The following is a 6,000-nucleotide window of genomic DNA, read 5'->3' as shown; positions in this document are numbered from 1 at the left end:
CTTAAGGCTTCTTCATCAGGTCATAGCCTCATGGCCTCAGTTTTCCTCCCTGTAAAATGGACGCAACTCTCTCTTAGGGTAGTTTATGGATTCTGTTAAGATCTGCAGCATCTCTTCAAATCAAAGTTCCCTACAGAGCAATGCAACCATCAGTGCTAATAGGCAATTCTCAGCAAACTGAAAGCCGCTGAAGTGGTTGCACTAGCCTGCAATAATCTACGTAGCATACAAGCATTAGTGCACTGCAGCACTGTCTTTATGGCTCATACTCCTCTTACCAGGGTTGGGTGTGGGGGGTGTTTTTGGTTTTTTTACTCCTTTGAATATTTCTGATAACACATGACTAATAGGAATGTAATAACCACCAGCCTGTGCAAACCTACTGAAAATGTTGTAATGAGAAAATAAAACCCCCTCACCCTTCTCACAATGATGGCAAGTTCACACGTTTCAATCACAAGTACACACGGAAGATTGCCAGGTGGCTGCAAAATACAACTGTAGGCCTTTAAAGGGAACTTAACTACCGAACTCCAAAACTGCAATCCTGAAAACCCCTGCTCGGCTGTTGCCTAATGCTAGATCCTTTTGGAGCCCATTTTGCAGTGCCTGAGACATTCCTGTAACTAGCTGTTATTTACTTTTTTCCCTTTGGCATTTATTTCTAGTTCAGTACTAAGAGCTGGTTTGGTGCGAGTTCTCTCTCATAACTTTATAATGCCAGGGAGAAAGTCAAGCTTGTAGCTCCTTCCACGCCCGCTCGTAAAACCAGCGGGTTCCCTTTATCATGGACCTTCAAGGAGGAGGCAGGAAAGGATTGCAGCATTGCAGGGGTGGACGTTTGGGGCCCCTTTCATGGGAATGGAGTTACCCAAAGATGGTCTTTTCTGGACTTGCATAAGGAAAGGACATTCTGGCATCTACTTTTGAATTTTCCTGGGATTTCTACTTTCCTGGCCACACTATTAAATAGATAGTGACCAGCAAATCAAGCCATGAGCTTTTGTGTGTCTTTACAGTGTGTTAAAATCTAGCTGAACATTGAATGGAAAGATACAGTGCATACTCTGAGAACTGAGGAAACAAAGGGGAAAACGGATATGGAAAGGGGAACAAGTCTGCTTGGTTTATCTATCATGAGGTATAAGATATGCATCTTTCTCTAAATAATAGTTAATATTGTCTGCTGGAAAACCTGTGAACTAGCAGTGACCGAGGAAATTTAACCGTCTGAAGTGTTAACCATAATAACATAGGTGCTAAACCTAAAGAATGATTGCCAAGAAAGAAAGATATTTTAGAAACGCCCCATTCGTAACTAAAATGTCTGGCTCCATTATATAATCTACTGGAATTTCTATTTCTGAGATTTCAGTAGAAAAATAGTACGTGAATGCAAACAGAGGCTACAGGCTGTCCTAGGGGGTGAGGTGGGTGGATGGGAGAGCAAAGTTAAATGAGAACTTCTCATAGCAGGAAGAAAGAGGAAAGCTTGAAAGAAGCATCCATATAATGTGAAGCAGGTTTCAGAAGCTAAATAAAACGTGGCTGATGCCACTGCACAAAAGAGAGAAGAACAAGGACTCCAGGAAGTGGTGTTAACGATCAATTAATTTCTGATGTTCCAGTCTGGTATCGACAGACAGTGCCGAAGTTGGTTTTCAGGTGTGAGAAATTTTCTGCTCAGCCATTAACCATCACCATGCCCTGCTCTACAAGAGCAGGCTGTTTGTTATAGTGCCTTGTCCAAGTTCTCAGTCAGGCACCTACATTCACATCATCCCTCAGGTATATCAGATACATAAAGTGCTCCTAAGTACCTGCTCTACAACCCTGAATAGTGTTTCTGTGCAATTATACAGTTGCCAAATTTCAGACAAAGCGATCCCTCTGTTGCATTTATGCATGTTAGCCACAGTTGCAAAGCGTGGTGGCATTTTGCATGGAGAAAGAGGATATTTTAAAGCAGATAAAATGGACTGGGGACTATTAAATAAAGTCGGGGGAGGAGGGGGGAAGGTTTTTGCGTCTCCTGACCAGCATTTGGTTTAGGTACTGCAGGCATAAAACGATAAGTAGCTGGCAAATACAGCAAAATACTTACAACAAAGGTAATGTATCATAATGTACTCTTCTTTCAGACCCATTGAACTGGTCTCTTGGAAGCTGACAGGTAGAGGGGCTAATCAAGATGAAATCATTCATAATGACTTCTGATAACCTCTAGCTTTGAACGCAGATACTCACAGTGCAGGTGGAAGTATCAGTCTGAAGCGGGTTGCAAGGAAAGGAGATATCCCCTCATTTAAAAGCCCATTGAGGCTCTGCACAAGACGGCAGGCTGCACCCCTGGCTAGGAAGCAACTGAAAATAAATGATATGCTGCTAAAATGGATAATCACTGCTAAAACAGTTCTAACTGTGCCCATCCTCTGAGGAAGGGAGGGAGGAAGGAAGACATTTCCGTACAAGTACTTTTGGATGTGGGAAGGCCAAGGGGTGCTCTACTGGTCCACAACTAGGCAACACAGATGCCACCCTGCTGCAAATGGTTGAAATGCTGCTGCAAAATTATAATGTGTAAGATGATGCGTGACTGAGTGGCAGTGCTGGATGCGTGCAGACGTAGGAAATAAAGGATAGATGCATGTGCACACGCAAGCACACACACACACACACACACTTGCAGTCTTGGTGTGGAGGGCCACCTTCCATGAGCTCCAGCCTCTGTGGCCACAGCTCATAGTGCTTCCCATGTCCTTAGAGCCCCTGTAGGAATCAGCCTGTGGGTGCCTTGCCTCTCCTTCTGTGGCTGGCTCAGTTTGGGATGGGGAGCGGGGTGTTAGAGACGGGAAGTGGCTTGCAGGAGCTGGAAGTCATGAACAGGGAATTGTGGGATAGCTGCTGGCAGCCTCCCTGTGCATGCAGCCTGCAGCACCCAGGCCACTGCCAAGCAGAGGCAACAAGCACGGGGGTTTTCACTGTGGCCGAGCAGCGGGTATGGGCTTAAGGTCAGAGACAGGGGCACTGAGCAGTGCACACCTGTGGTACTGAGGGAAGCCTACCCTGAGGATCAGCCAATCAGGGCTGCTGCAAGATGCAGGTAGAGCTGCTCCCCTGCCCATGCACACGTACACGCTGGTGTGCAAATGATGCCAGGTTGCTGAGGAGTGCAGGAAGTCCCGGGGGCCCAGCAGCTCTGTGAGCCATGGGTCATTCTGCCATTATGCCTCATAGCCTAGCAGAGGGAGAAGGGAACCCTCTTTCACCATCGTGCCTTGAAAAAAGGGGAAGGAGGAGAAGCCCATGAAGAATCAGAATTGATACGGGGTCAAGGGCCACGTGGACTGGACGGCAGACTGCAAGGTCTGAAGGGGGAAAAAAAAGGTGCGTGCGCAGCCAGCAGCCAGTCGGGCACAAATGGGGAGATAACAGGTACCCTCCCACCCCACAGCAAACGGCAGTGGGCTGACTCAAGCCCCCACCAAAACTCCTGGAAACTTTGCCTCTAGGGCCCAATGTTGGGGTCCAGTTTCATTTACATCGTGATGGTGACTTACAGTTCCCTGCTCCACTAAAAAAGAGGTGAAATGCTTTCAGCCTCTAAGTGGTTAGGAGCTGAGAAGCAGAGCAAAGAATAGGTACTGCACAAAGGCTTCTCTCGCCAAAAGCATACTTTACCATGTCTGGTGGGGCTGCAGCTCTCTGCACTATTTTAAATGTCAGCAAAACAATACTCCAGCGAGCTGTAAACAGCAACCCAGCACTTTGGCAGAGGGAGGCAACCTATAAGCTGAAGCTTTAAATGCTCAAGCAAATCCCAGGGTGCAACAAGATCTGTTGAAAGGGTTGGCAGTCTCCAACCACAGAAAAGACCTGTGGAGATCTGAAGCCAAGTGTTTATGCATTTGTGGCATGAGTGAAGACCCCAGTGCAGCATAGCTTGTGTTCCTTTCTTCTGCACTTTCTTGTAAGCAGGACCCTGCTCTGGCCGTGTGCTTTTTGTGTTTAAATCCTTTCCTATTACATCAACAAGCTTCTTTCACATTGTCCACTCATCTCTGACTCTAGTGTCTGAAGATCACAGCACATACACAGAAAGACCACAGGCGTCTTCAGTTGTGAAGACTCAGAGATCATTATTGACTGTAAAGCACAGTGCTCTCTCTCCCTTTAGCCTGTGGCTGCCTGAGACAAGGTATTAACACAAACTACGCCCCCTGCCAGTAAAAGTGCCAAGATTCCTAGCGTTTTTTTATATACAGATCAGCCCACGTTACTAAGTAACACATGGGGATAAAAACAAAGTGCATATTATACTCTGCTGGTAACTAGGCTGCCCCAAACCTGTTATGCATCCTGATCCCTGTGTTCCAGTTTCTTACCATACAAGTGTTGCACCCTCCCATGCTCGATGTACCTGGCTCTCCTTCTTGACGAGTGTTGCGCGTCTCGTCTCGTTCTGTTATCTTGCACCAGCTTTGGGTATGCACGTTCCAGCTGAAGCTTGCCTAAACAGTTCATACATCGGTCACTGCTCCAGTGAAGCCTACATTGGCCAATGCTTCAGCAAAGCCCTGATGAAAGCAGGATGTGTGTTGATCAACGCTTGCTCTAACTAGCCCTCCAGCACGATATAACCTGTGTTTGAAGAGCTTGTTTTCGAGGTTCTAGCGTTTCTGAATTCTCACCACCTAGAGAACTACCTAGTGCATCTTCCTGAACAAGGCAAAAAAGTTTCAATGAAAGAAGAATGCTGGATCTTGCATGTCTAAAAAAGAATTTATAATCCCGAGGTTCGGCTAAAGCAGATGAACAGTAAAAGATCATGGACGTTAATGAGACCAGGCTAGGATTTGAGCCTACACACCAATCCAAAAGCTTCAGGGTTGGGCCGTGCTACGTATATTCAATGGGTTTATGGAACGATTGCTGGAGTATGGCAATGCCGGCTGCTTTAGCTTTTCTATTGTGGCTATTATTATTTTGACATGTAAAAGAAGTCTACAGAGCCACGTGTAGAATGGAGCATCTTAATATGCAATTTGGCGTGGCACTGAGCCCACAAAAACTGGCTGCCGGGTTTTGGACAATGAGAAAGGGAAGATGCTCTTTCAAGATGGCACTGCATTTTCATAATGTGATTCATGAATGTAAGACACATTCTTTATTTCTCTCGCGTTACTGCCATGATCATACACTGTAGGCAACACCAAAATGTATGCCCAGCATTCCTGTGGCAACACATATGCTGCTGAGCACAAAGGCAGGACCTAAGCCATCCATGTTAGGGAATCAGACAGTTAGTAGGGAAGTGAATGAGCAGTTGTCAAACAAAACCCTGAGCAAAGTAGACAGCTAGAACAGTTTTCCCGCAGCAATTTATGTGATTTTTATACTTGGCCCGGCCCTCTGAACTTCTGCTCAACGGTGAGTCAGCAGCGTGAAGATTTTTTGTTGGGTTTTTTTTTGCTTGTCAAAGCAAAACTCTAGACTATGGACTTCAAAGGGCTTTGGATCAGGACTGTGCTGAGAAATATTTCCAGGATTTGCAGAATGAATCTGTAGCAAATGCAGCTTGCCAGAAAAGGGTTCTTCACTTGACAAGTTTATTTTTCCCTCACCAGCAGTCTCAATGTAAATACATCGCGTGTAGCAGCCAAGTACAACCCTTTGCTTTGGTGCAAGTGCACCTGCTAATCTAATGGTTTGAGCTGGAGCATGGATGATGCTTATTAGATTTCAAATAATATTTGCCTAAGCGACTGTCTCAAGTATTGTGGGGTAGGCCGTTTTTAAATTAGAATGATACAGAAAATGAAATTTCAGCCTATGACAGCTGTCTTACTCATACACACCGTGACTAACAGCTCATTACTTTTTCATGAGTTTCCTAAGTAGGAAGGCTGCAGCTCTGAGTTTGTTACAGTGGGAGCAGTACCAGCACTATTGTATTACATGCCAATTATGATGGCAACCATGAGTGACAGTTGTTACAGT

The sequence above is a fragment of the Alligator mississippiensis genome, chromosome 9, assembly GCF_030867095.1.
Source record: "Alligator mississippiensis isolate rAllMis1 chromosome 9, rAllMis1, whole genome shotgun sequence".
NCBI lineage: Eukaryota > Metazoa > Chordata > Crocodylia > Alligatoridae > Alligator > Alligator mississippiensis.
Note: the sequence above shows the minus strand (reverse complement) of the source record.